Source organism: Ursus arctos, unplaced genomic scaffold (genome assembly GCF_023065955.2).
Source record: "Ursus arctos isolate Adak ecotype North America unplaced genomic scaffold, UrsArc2.0 scaffold_5, whole genome shotgun sequence".
In the NCBI taxonomy this organism is placed as follows: Eukaryota; Metazoa; Chordata; class Mammalia; order Carnivora; family Ursidae; genus Ursus; species Ursus arctos.
The window spans coordinates 23,688,732-23,702,320 of NW_026623067.1; the positions used below are offsets into that span (position 1 = coordinate 23,688,732).

Here is a 13,589-nt window from a genome sequence, read left to right on the forward strand (position 1 = left end):
TTGAATAAACCACTCAGTGCTTAAAAATTAGGATGGTACACTTCTCACTATGAATTCTGGCCTCACTGATAAGAATAATAATATTGGCTGGAAACATCAAAGGGATATTGGAAGAGTTTTCAGCTCTTTGCATATGGGTACCCTGAAAGTAATGGTTATTATCATATATCACCAGGGACAAAAAGTCTGTGGATGAATACAGACCAGATGGCAGTATTTTAGCTGCTTTTTGTTTGAAGTGATAATATCTTTAGGAACCTAAAGGAAGTCAGAACTTGACCGCATTATACACGCCCAGTATGATACCATGTGCCTTTAAATGGTGCCCATGTGCACATACACATACGCACTTAAATTGGAACGGAATAAATGAAAAACTCACAATCTGACAATATGCTGATCAATTCTCCTAGTTATTTGTTGAGCTTGTCACTAGAAAGCCTTTCCTGAGTCATCTGGTAATGTGAATAATCCTTACGATGGTACACTTTGTGCTTTGTTGAATATCTTGTTACTGAGGGCTTTCTCCTACCTTTCCTCTCTTTCTTTTCTTTCCCTTTCCCCTTCTGTCACGGATTATTAATGATGGCGGGCTGTGATTTATTAGCCTTCTTGCACAGTGTCCCTTAAGTGCATGGTTGACATTAGCAAGATGCCAAGGCCATAACCCTGCCATAATCCCTGTTGTGCTGTTTTCCACCGAAACACTTGCTGTTTTGCCCAAACTTCATTCATCACTGATATCTTTCTAAACAACAAACAAGTATAATGCTGTCTACTAAGCTTTATTTTTAGTAATGCTTTGATTCGGCATATTTTAATTTTGAAAGTTGGCTTAAAGGCAGCTCAAATACAACTTGGCGCATTATCACGCATGTATCTTTAAGTATTCCCTGTATAGCTTTAAAAACCAACTAATTCACATAACATACCAGTTACTAGACCGAAGTGATAACTCAGCCTCTTTGACAAATAAGGAATCACCCTGATTTATATGTATCACAAAAGCATATCTACCCAGCTTTCTATTATCTGACACTTTCAAATACGTACAGTAGAGGATGCTCATCGTGGTGAACTTGAAGAGTCTACAAGATCAGGAACATTAAATTACGGGTGGTGTATTTTTAGTGTTGAGTGCTTTTAATCCTTCATCCCTTTTGAAATGCAACGCGCGTGTTGTGTAGGTAATCCAGGCAGGTGTGTATTTTTAACTGCTAAGTGTCATTAGTCTCTTTTCCTTAATAGAGCGCCCTGCGTGCACAAAGTTGTTAAACACTCCAGGTATTTTTTCGATTCTCATTCACATGCTTTTTTCCTTTTCTTTCTTTTTTCTAAAAGATTTTATTTATTTGACAGAGAAAGAGACAGCCAGCGAGAGAGGGAACACAAGCAGGGGGAGTGGGAGAGGGAGAATCAGGCTTCCCACTGAGCAAGAAGCCCAATGCAGGGCTCAATCCTAGGACCGCAGGATCATGACCTGAGCCGATGGCAGACGCTTAACGACTGAGACACCCGGGCACCCCCCATGCTTTTTTCATGTACAGCAATGTTAAGTAGGTCATTTCAGAACTCAGAAAGGAAAAGTTATCATACATAGTTATGAAAGTTATCTCTCTACAGTTACTAGCAGGAAGAGTCTGACATTAAATTTTCCACCAACTATCCTTTAATTGTGTGGTTTAATGGCAATAAATGTGAGCATTGATTGCAGTAACTTTAAACAGATTCCAGACCTACCTGTATATGGTTCTGTGCTCCATCCCAGTCTCTGCTTTCTTCCTTTGAGAAACTGAGGTAGAAAGTGTTCATAATTCTATATAAGCAGAGCATAAAACTTGGCCTTGAATCTTTGGGTTTCCTAATTCATGCTTATTTTGGTAGGCCAGCCATGAATCTTTTCTTTAACCCAAGTGCTCTTAGAATTCTCAGGAATAGAAAAAAAAAAAAAAATCAGCATCTGTCGTTGACTAATCCAGGAAAAAAAAACATGTGACGTGTCTTAGTTTATATTTTAATGTGTTTTAAAATAATCTTTACATTTCTGAAGTTGTTGATTAGAAGAGATGAAGCAGACCCAAAATGCTTTGTTTGACTTTTTGCACTCAATGAACTTTGTGTCCTTTCTGGTAGCACAAGGCTTGTTCTAAATACAAAGTTTGAAAAGTAAAAAGAGCATATGGGAACAAATAGAAAATCATCCGTAATCTTTCTTCATTTCCAGAAAAAACACTGTATTAATACGGTGACTTGTGCTCCTCCTCTGTTGCATATTCCCAGAGCACCAGATATTGTCCCCTTTATAAGAGTCATCATGCTTGTATAGTTTAAGGCTTGCTCTTCCCTAAATGCTGCAATCTTCTGGAAGCAGCATTGTCTCTGCCCTAGGCACTGTCCTATCTAGAGTGCCTAGTGTGGGGTGTGTCTTAGAGCCGGCACTTAACAGATACTGGCTGTGGAAAGAGGACTGTTCTCTGTGCATTTTTATACATATATTTTTTGCTTCCAAAAAATAGTACTATATAGTCCAGGTTGAATGTGTTTTTTTTTTTTTAAGATTTTTTTCTATTTATTTGAGAGAAAAAAAGAGAGAGACAGAGAGAGGGAGAGCATGAGCGGGGGTGGGGGGACAGAGAAAGAGGGACAAGCAGACTCCCTGCTGAGCAGGGAGCCCAACGCCCGGCTGGATCCCACGACCCTCAGATCGTGATCTGAGCTGAAGGCAGACACTTAACCGAATGAGCCACCCGGGCACCCCAGATAGTATGTGTTTTCAAGTAAAAAGCCTTTTTATATACAATTTAAAAGATTATCTCAGGTGATACAATGGTTGATACCTTACTCTACTTCTAGTATGAAAAATATATATACGTAATACCTCAAGTAACTACTTCACAACGTACAACATGTTCCCAGCCAGATCACGCTTGCACAGCAAGAAATCAATAGAGCCAAGCATAGATACCCAGCAAAAGATATTTATCTAAATAGTGATAATGCTATAGTGGCTTTTCCAAATTTATAGTACCACATCTTTTTAATTTGTGACAATTTCTCAATAGGAAAGCTGTTGCATTTCAGTGCTCTCATGAGAATAGCCTAAGCTTTGACAAAAAGGAGGCTACAGGGACTGGGACAGAACAAATCACTAGCCTTATGCAGAGGAGATGGAACCTTCCAAGAAATTTTATTTTATTTTATTTATTTTTTAAAGATTTTATTTATTTATTTGACAGAGAGAGACAGCGAGAGAGGGAACACAAGCAGGGGGAGTGGGAGAGGAAGAAGGAGGCTTCCCGCTAAGCAGGGAGCCCGATGCAGGGCTTGATCCCAGAATGCCAGGATCATGACCTGGGCCAAACGCAGACGCTTAATGACTGAGCCACCCAGGCGCCCCCAAGAAATGTTAAAACCAATAACCAATGTATAATTATAATGGTGACAGGTGCTTTAATGTGGAAAAAAATGGATAGAACCTTTCATCTGATGCCTCATAACTATATTTCTCAGAAGATCTGAAACAAGATCTACAATTAAAATATTGGGTTTGATGCTTATACTCACTGTACAACTCCCTATGGGTACCAAGAACTCATTAATCACCAAATATAATCATTAGCTCTTTTCAACCATCGATTTCATTGATCTCTTTTATTTTTTTTCTTTCTTTTTAATCTATGCAAGGCACATCCCCACTGCTGTCACTTTCTTTACCTTCAATACTTTGTATTGGTTTTCCTCTTCCCTATCTGGCCATGATTTCCCATTCTGTTAATGTACCGGGCTTCCTTTCCTTGCTCTGTAAATATTGACTTTTCATTTTCTTGTGCTCTGAACTCTCCTCAGGCAATTTCATATACTTTCATAGATTCAACTATAGGACCCTCCAGAGCCATATTTCCAACAGCCTTGTCATTTCCCCCCCATTCTCTGAAATTTTTGGCACCTCGCTCCCTCTTCCTCTCCACCACGAGCTAGGTTTCCATCCGAGGTGAGTCAGTATCCTGGATGGCCCATCACCCACCTCCCACGTCTTCCATGACCTACCCATACCACCTCAGCCACCCACTCCTGTGGTCATTCCTTGCAACTTTTTATGAACTGAAAACACTCTGCCATCAGAATGACTAATTTAAATATTTCTGCTGTGACCAAAGCTTCCTCTTTTTCTAGTTTCATCTTGAACTATATTCTCACCATATTTTTCTAAAACCTCATTAGATCTCTAGTCTTTTGAGCTTTTTTTTTTTTAAAGATTTTATTTATTTATTTATTTGACAGAGATAGAGACAGCCAGCAAGAGAGGGAACACAAGCAGGGGGAGTGGGAGAGGAAGAAGCAGGCTCATAGCAGAGGAGCCCAATGTGGGGCTCGATCCCATAACGTCGGGATCACGCCCTGAGCCGAAGGCAGACACCTAACCGCTGTGCCACCCAGGAGCCCCTAGTCTTTTGAGCTTTTATCTTTCCCTGACAATCAACACTTGGACTTGACTTCTTTTCCTATACAGCTTAGTTACTATAATCCAACACTTCCAACATTCTCTTCCTGATATCCTAAAAACTTCCTTCACTCGACTATTCTTCTGTCTTGCCTCCTTACCAAGCCCTTCAGGCTGCAACGCAATGGTATCGTCCTACACTCCCGTGCTCCTACACTAGACAGGTTAACATTGCCATATAGTCATGACTGTTAACCTTAATTCTCACAAGGCCTGAAAAGATACTTATGTTACTTAACCAACTCTCCAGTTCTTCATATATTATTCCAATATATTTCCCATTATCCTCAAAATTCTGATACTCTCTCTTTCGCTTACAAATTCTTAGTCACCCACAGATTTTCTCATTTCCTGCTTCATGGAGAAGAGCATAATCACAAAAGCAATCTCCTCAACTTGTCATTTGAAGACCAAAGACTTACTTACAGCTGCATTCACTCTTCCTTCCTTCCGTCTTACTGCAATCCATTTAACAGATATTTATTGAAGGTCTTCTTTGGGCCAGTCACTGTGCTAGGTGCTGGAATTACAAAGAAGATTAAGATCGACATAATCTCTTACTTCATGGACCTTAAAGTGTGGTGGAGAAGAGATCCATTAAATAACTATCCTAATAATGAATTAATTTCATTTGCGATAGGTATTGTTATGAGAGCAGGATGCTGTAAGATCATGCATCAAGAGGACTTGACCTATATCTAAGTAAGACTTCAAGGTAAGTAGGCTTTGTTCAGGCTAAGGTACATATATGTAGAAGGAGTTTCAGTCGAGAGAATGGATAGGAAATGTCATGTCCAAGGAAATAAGAAATGGTTGACGTGTCAGTAATACAGAGAAATAAGTATAAGGTGAGATTGAAGACAGATAGGTCCTTGTTAATCACGCTGAAGATTTTGGCCATTTTTCTAACAACAGAGGGACATTTTGAGCTGGGGAGTATACAGTTGAATTTCTTTTTGTTTTGTTTTGTAACACACCTAATTCTGGCATTTAAAAGAGATTGCTCAAAATTGGGTAGGGGTCGGTAGAGCAGAAGTCTGATTCGATTGTACTGAGGAGTGAGTATGAGAACATGGATCAGGAAGAGCCTATTCCACTTTCTAATTTGGTTACAAAGAAAAAGATGGTTACTGCAGTGGGCTATGAAATCATAGGGTGGTTTGCTTTCACGTGCAACACATTGGAGTATGGTTATTGTAGAGAGTGCAAGAGTGAAGGTAAGAAAGATGTTGCATTTGCAAAGATTCAGAGAAAACTAAGAAATCAGATTTCTTTCAGGGAGCTGACACTATAACTAGTATACTTGCACTTGAAAAGATCCTTCCTAGAACACATGTGACAATATGGTGCATATAATAAATTACAGATAGATTAGCATGAGGAAAAGATGGGGAGGGGGAGTTAGGGAGGATGTGGTATATAAACTGAGCCTTGGATAAAATGGGTAAAATAAAGATGTGGTCAACTATGATGATGGAAGCTTAGATGCAAGAGACATTTCAAGAGTCTATTTTACTCTGTGATTACATCAGTATAGACGCTAGGACTGAGGGAAAGTCCAAGGTTTCAAACCTAGGTGTGTGTGAGCTGGTGGTACTAATTTGGGAAATAAAAGCACTGCTGCTCTGCTTCTGTCTCAGAGAGGAATCTTTTTTCTTCCTCATTAGAGGAAGCACAGAACAAAAATAGGGAAATGTAGGGCGAGGAACAAAACGGAGAAATTGACCAATATCCAGAAAATACCAAACTCAGTCTCCATTTTGTGGCTCCTTTTCTTTTCAAGGGTCCCAGAATGGCAAATCTACACACATTCAAGTGTAAATTCAACATTATTATCTATTTTTGTCTGTCAGGTGGCAGAAAAAAAAAAAGAGGGCAATAATGCCTCATACTGATGAGGGTATAGAAAAATCTGCACTCTTATGTAATTGGAGTCAGAGAGTAAAACAGAACAAACTCTATACAGTCTGACTATAAGCAGAGAAACTATACGCTTGGGAAAAATTCCATGTCTAGATATTTAGTTCAGAGGATGAATTGCAAAAAGGATAGGTATGAGGATGTTTACGGCAGAGTTATTTAAAAAGAGTGAAAAATTTAGAAAAAACCGACATGTACATTTTTTGAGTAATAATTAAACATGTTATATGTGTACAAGGAGATACCATAAGTTGTTACCCAGAGATACGGATCTATACGTATTAACATAAAAAGTGCTTCACAATCCAGAAAAAAAATAGCAAGTGACCGACTATGGCGTGTCTGTTTGCATCTATGAAAAAACCTATTTCGTGACACGTAACAAATGTTTGAAAAGAGACACAACCAGAGAACCAATTATTTTGGAAAGACGTGTAGCTAAATGGTATACGTGGATGAGAATGGAGAGGTGGCTGCTGCCTAGTTGATTCTTGCTTGTTTATATTCTGTTGTATTTTGGGGGTTTTTTGATTTTTGATTTTTATTTATTTATTTATGTATTTATTTATTAATGATTTTATTTATTTATTTGACAGAGAGAGACAGCGAGAGAGGGAACACAAGCAAGGGGAGCGTGAAAGGGAAAAGCAGGCTTCCCGCCAAGCAGGGAGCCCTATGCGGGACTTGATCCCAGGACCCTGGGATCATGACCTAAGCTGAAGGCAGACGCTTAATGGCTGAGCCACCCAGGCGCCCTGATTTTTTATTTTTATTTAAATGATAAGAGTCGTGGTATTTCACCTGTGGCCCACAAGGCTGGCAGACCCCACCCCGCCCCCTCATGGGGATGGAGGGGCTCCGGGGTCCCCCCACTTATTCTACACCTCTCATGTCTCCTCACTGTGCCAGACTAGAGTCAAGCTCAACATCGTCTTCTTTCCCTGATGATTCCTCCAAGCCCGTTCCCTTGGCTGTGGTTTTGCTGGATAGTAGGTAGGGACAGTGGGAATCTTGTTCATCCATTCATGCAGGTCGCTAATTAGATGACGAGGCATTTGGCTGCCTTAAGAGAGTCATACTTACTCCCTGCATTTACCCACACTTCATTGAATTTCTTCACTTTCATCTCTTGTATTTTCTAATGATTCAGTAATTGATACGGACTGTTCCTATAAGGAAATGTGGTTTTTAAGCTTAAAAATCCAAATCTAAGTAATTTGGCACGATATATAAGTATCAACATTCTTATCCATCTACATGTTTCATGGGCTATCCACTATCAAGGAGGAAATAAATAGAAATTTTGGGGTTAAGATAAGTAAATGAAAAGCCTTTTCATACTTACGATACCACAGACTATTTTCTCCTCATGTGATACTACCCTGAATGGTTCTCTAGAAACCTGACAGTGTTACATCACCTAAGTATTCAATGAAAAGTAAGATGCAGTGAATAAAACTGGCCTTTCCAAATTGGACAAATGCCCGTGTAAAATGCAATTCCTCCAGAGTGGAGACCAAGAACCCATTTTCCTTAGAGTGGTCCCTGCTCCAGATCAGAGATCATTCTGTTGGGAATTCAGGTCCCTCCATGATGGACCCAGCTCACTTTAGGATTCTTGGGAATCTTAATGCATAAAGTAACTATGAAAATGCCTTTCACTTGGAAGGCTCACCAAAATGAATGAATGAAGGAAAGAATAATCTGATAAATAATCTTATGGCCAACAGGCCAGCCAGAGCATCCGAAATTTTAAGAAGCTAAAAGTGACAAAATGATAATCAGGCCACTATGAAGTAAGGCAAATACATTGCTCTTAGCCTCTACTGAAAATGACACCGATAAATGATATCAGAAACATGCTGTCTCAGTTAGTTCTGACTGCTACAGCAAGTACCGCATGCTGGATGGCTTAAACAGCAAACATTTCTTTCTCACTGTTCTGGAGGCTGGAAGTCCGAAACCGGGATGCCTGCGAGGTCAGATTCTTGGAGAGGGTCCTCTTCCTGGTTTTGTCCTCGCCTGGGTGCGCACACTCAGAGATCCCGTGTCTCTTTCTCTCTTCCTAAGGGTCTTGATCACATCCTGGAGACCCCCCTCCGAATGCCATCACAAAGGGGAATAAGACTACAACATGTAATTTTGGGGGAGACACAAACATTCAGCCCAAAGCAAATGCCAACCTAATTTCCAGAAGCAGAATGTCTCCATCCTATTGTTACCAGTTATCCATCAATCAATGCTATTGTTTTTCTACTGGAAGAAAGGAGTCAACAAAAGTTGGGTAGTCAGCATGAGTGCTTAGAAAAAAAAGAGATGTCAGAGGAAAAAAAACACAAAAACTTGGCTGTACCCACTCAGCATGTCCAGTGAGGAGGGGATAGTCTAGCCCTACAACTGCTCGACCCAATCCCTGTGGCAAGTGCCCACAGCTCAGAGGCTGAAAAATCAGGTTATTATAGGGTGATGTCATTAAGCATTTAGACATTACAATTGTCTCTCCTCCCCTCTCAACCACCACGGCCCTCTCATTCCATGTTCACTAAATAGCTTCTGATTGTAATGTGCTTTCCCGTACAGATTGTGCACAGGGAAGGAATGTGCTGCTCTTGCAGACTTGCAAAGTCCATGGGATGCCCACATCTCCCCTCTCAGCTAGCTGTCATTCTCACCTACCCAAGCCCCTTCCATGAGCTCACTTGGTGCATGCTGGATGTCTAGAGATTAAACACAGTCTAGGAATGCTGATTGAAAAAGATACCATCTCTTAAATATTTGCTCACTCATAGACTTTGACCCCTGGCTCACAGTCTTCCTCTTGATTTCACGCTCTGCCAGCCTCATGGGTGATTGACACATCCAGATGGATGTCGTTCCAACATTCTGGCTTCTTGGTTCTTTGACATGCAAATGTTCCCATGAGTTTTTCCATCACTCCACCTCACCCACCTGCTTGCTCCCAGGGCCAGATCCTAGACCTCATCCCTATCACCTGAAACTGTTTTACATTCCAAATCATTAACTCATATTTCTTGTTCTCGGATCACAACAGCTTTCTAGCTTGCTCGTTCACTGCTATCAGGTCAACTGCTTCCTAAGTTCCTTTAAGGATCCCGAGCCGTTCAGAGTTTTCTCCCAAATTTTTGGGACTATTTGCTAAAGGTATTTTCTCATTAGCTTTCTTTTTCTTTCTTTTTCTTTCTTTCTTTCTTTCTTTCTTTTCTTTCTTTTTCTTTCTTTCTTTCTTTCTTTCTTTCTTTCTTTCTTTCTTTCTTTCTTTCTTTCTTTTACTGGGATAAAATAGCACAACATAAAAGTTACCGTCCTGACCATTTTAAAGCATACGATTTGGTGGCATTAGGTACATTCTCGCTGTTGTGCAACCATCCACTTCCAGAACTCTTTTCATCTTGCAAAACTGAAACTCTGTACCTATTAAACACTAACTCTCGGTTCCCTCTACGTCTCCCTGCCTCCAGTCCCTGGCAGCCACCAGTCTACTCTCTGTCTCTTTGAATTTGACTATTCTAGGTACTTCATATGTCATATAGTAGTTGCCTTTTTAGGACTGGCTGATTTCACTTAGCGCGATGTCCTCATCCATGTTCATCCAGGAGTTCATGCGAGGTTCATCTGTGTTGTAACACGTGTCAGGATTTCCCTGCCTTTTTAAGGCTGAATAATACCCTATTGTATGAATAGACCATATCTTGTTTACCCATTCATCTGTTGATGGACACTTAGGTTGCTTCCACACTTTGCCTATTGTGAAGGATGCTGTTACAAACATGGGTATACTCATTCATCTTTCTTATTGCTGTCAATCTCTGAAAGGCTTTGTAATTTACTCAATTATGAACCAAACCACTATTAAAATGATTCTTCAAACACTTGCCACTTATTTTCTCCCTTTGCCTTCTCTGAAAAATGTAGTGATAACATAACGATGATTGTGATGGTGTCATTGACTAAACCATTTTACACTTGCAAAACGCTGTTCATCGATTGGCTCTGCGATCAATGGATTTGAGTACTCTATTAAAGCTGGCTAGCTAACATTTATTTCTTAAACATGAAAGGTATGTGAAGTACTTCCTTAAGAGGGTTCAGACCAATCACATGGTGGTCAAATATAGTTTTTCAAAGAACCTGTAGTTAATTGCATGGACAGCGCTCCTCTCCGGCAGGTGGGAGAATTTTACTTCCTTACTGTCATCGCAGTGATGCGAGGCCATGAGATAAATTCTGGAGAATCGATGGCATGAAGAGTGTGTGCATCTGTTTTAGGCTGAAGCAATGGAGGTTTACTTCTGGGCCAAAACTCTCTCTTCTGCTGCGGCATCAACTAAGGAGGCCACTTGACCCAGATGGTACAGCTATAGGACGGTGGAAACGCGAACAAATGATTGCTGAGTAGCCATATGGAAAGGCATTTGCCCTGGACAGTTGCCCAGAACCTCAACAGACATTCTGTAAGCAAGAAATAAACCACTGAGATTTGTGGGATTATTTGTTTCTGTAATACAACCTAGTCTATCCTGACTAATACAATAGTGGACTACTTAAGCAAATTGTGAGTTGGTATCTGTCCATTAACCATACAATTAAAAAAAATGAGGCTAGTATGGTTAATATAGAAAGAACCTCCAAAGATATTAACTTTAAAAACCAACATATAGAATTGAGTACATATCATGTTACCGTTTGTATAAAACACAAATAAATAGAAACATATGTATTGAATATCTATACAGATATACAAAAAAACTGGTAAGAGGGGTTGCCTCTGGGAAAAGGGAGGGAGGACAGACAAGTGTGGGAGAGACATTTTTCACTGCCGGAATACTTTTTAATGTTTACTATTTAACGATACTTTAAAATAATAAATGTACGGATTACGTGGTCATAAACATTAAAAGCTGTTATGAAAGTTTAAATCAAACCAGTGGTTAGGGGGAAAGAAAAAAAAGAATATATTTGAGAAATCATGCAGTAATCAGTATGGCACAGTTTGAGAGCTTGTAAATTTTAGGAATACAGGGAAGGAAGAAGTCAGAGATAATCATAACGTAAGTTCCATGTGGGCAAAAATTGTAGTCTCTTTTGTTCATTGACAGTACATATGAACTGACTATAAAGTATCAATTATTGTTATGTTGAAAAAATGTTTTTGTCCTTTGCCGTTTACATTATGTTTAAAAGTTGGTAATGTCTTTCCTTTTTCATGAAATGACATTTCAATAAAGGGCTCCTTTATTTCTAATTTGGCCTACTTGTTACCTTCAACTGCAGGTAACTTTTTAACGAGAACATGTTAACAAAATATAAAACCGCTCCATGGAAATACAGAATTAAACATAATGCTTTTATCAAACATTAAATGGTTGGGTCTTAAAGGTTTTTATGAATTGGGGTGCCTGGGTGGCTCAGTCCGTTAAGTGTCTGACTCTTGGTTTCGGCTCAGGTCATGATCTTGGGGTGGTGGGATCGAGTCCGGGTATCAGGCTCTGAGCTCAGTGCTCTCTCCCTTTCCCTCTGGCCCTCCTGCTTGTTCTCTCTCTCTCTCTCTTTTTCTCTCAAATAAATAAATACATACATAAAATCTTTTTTAAAGAAAGGTCTTTATGAATCTATGGCAAACTAGAAAAATGTAAGCTGTTTTAGAATTCAGAAATCACTTTACAGAAAATAACTTTGGCTTTAAGGTCTGATACCATTTGTATAAAGCTATTCCCAAATTTTTTTTTAATTTTATTTTTAAGTAATCTCTACACCCAACATGGGGCTTGAACCCACAACCTTGAGATCAAGAATTGCATGCTCTACCAACTGAGCCAGCCAGGTGCCCTATTCTTGAATTCTGCTTAAACAATTTTGTTTAGGAGCGTCTTGGTGGCTCGGTGGGTTAAGCAACCGACTCTTGTTTCAGCTCAGGTCATGGTCTCATGGTTGTGAGCTCGAGCCCCACACAGGGCTCCATGCTCAGCAGAGAGTCTGCTTGAGATTTTCTCTCTCCCCCCTCTCTCCCCCTTTCTCTGCCTCTCCCCTCCACTCACTCTCTTTCTCTCAAATTAAATAATCTTTTAGAAAATAAAAAAATAAATACTTTTGTTTAGAACCTTCCGAAACAATAGCACTCATTTATTTCAAGTTACTACACATTTTGCCTACCTGGTCTGAATTTGGGATCCTTACTCTTCTCCTGTGAACTGTTGGAATTTCGCATTGATGCACCATAAATAGCATTGCCCAGCAGAACTATTGTGCTTTCACTTGAGAATTTTGAAGCTATTTCAACCATGTAAAGCCAACAACGTCATATGTCATAGAACAATTTCTAATCTGTCAAACATGTAAGAGGAAGACGAATTGCTAGGTGTGGAGGGAACCCCGTGACGTGTAAGCAGCCCGGTTCTTTTTCCAAATAAAGGTGGAAGGAGTGCTGAGAGTTCTCATGTTACTTGAAGAGGTGGGGGATCACCTTTCTTCTTCACAGGCATAGGTAGCCCAGTGACCCAGAAAGGGATATGGGAGGCATCCCCCAGTGACAGAGTTCTGCCTCCCAGCGACTGTGTTATGGGCACTGGAGCAGGTGAAAGTGTATCTGACTCCACCTGGTTTGTTAATTCCTATGCCCAGGCTGAGCTCAAGAGGCTTTACCATGCTAAGCTGCCACCTGAAATTCAGCCTCTCTGCTCTGCCCCAGAAGATTCCTGACTAGTACCTGGTCCTGCGTGGCCTCAACATTTTCTGGGCTGTACCCATATCACACAGCAACGTTGGCATCTTGTATGAACTCTAGGCAGAAAGCTTTCCCCCTAAACCTTCTGCTTTCAGATTTATTTCCACTTTCCCAACAGCTGACCTCATTCATAACTTTTTCCTTGTTGTTGGCACCCCTCCTCCATCATGATTGACAGTCACCCCCTTGATTATGCTGCTTCTGGCTGCTTAAGGGAAGCATCTTACCTTGCCCCGCTCAGCCTCCTCGTCCTCTCAGGCTTCTGCAGGCAAGACCTTGCCCTGTATCCTGAGTCCCCCAGTGGAATCTAGACAAATAAACAGGAGATTTCCTGGGATTATATTCAAGAACAACTCACATAATTGGTCACCTCCAGTATCATAAGGAAATAGGACAGTCAACTTGTCACTGCATTTGTTAGCGTTA

At 40.3% G+C, this 13,589-nt stretch overlaps 1 long non-coding RNA gene across 3 annotated transcripts in view; it reads right to left on the minus strand.

Moving 5' to 3' along the window:
• Positions 1-4,475: 4,475 nt before the first annotated feature.
• LOC113261653 (uncharacterized) overlaps positions 4,476-13,589 on the minus strand; it is a 44,301-nt gene continuing 35,187 nt past the window's right edge. The window contains exons 3-4 of one of the 3 annotated variants that reach the window (XR_006410485.3): positions 13,391-13,470; positions 4,476-5,021 (exon numbers count right to left, since the gene is read on the minus strand). This is a non-coding gene — a long non-coding RNA (uncharacterized LOC113261653). Of the gene's footprint in view, positions 5,022-9,622; positions 13,471-13,589 lie in introns of those variants that run through there. The other 2 variants (XR_008957644.1, XR_008957643.1) reach the window with 2 other exon arrangements.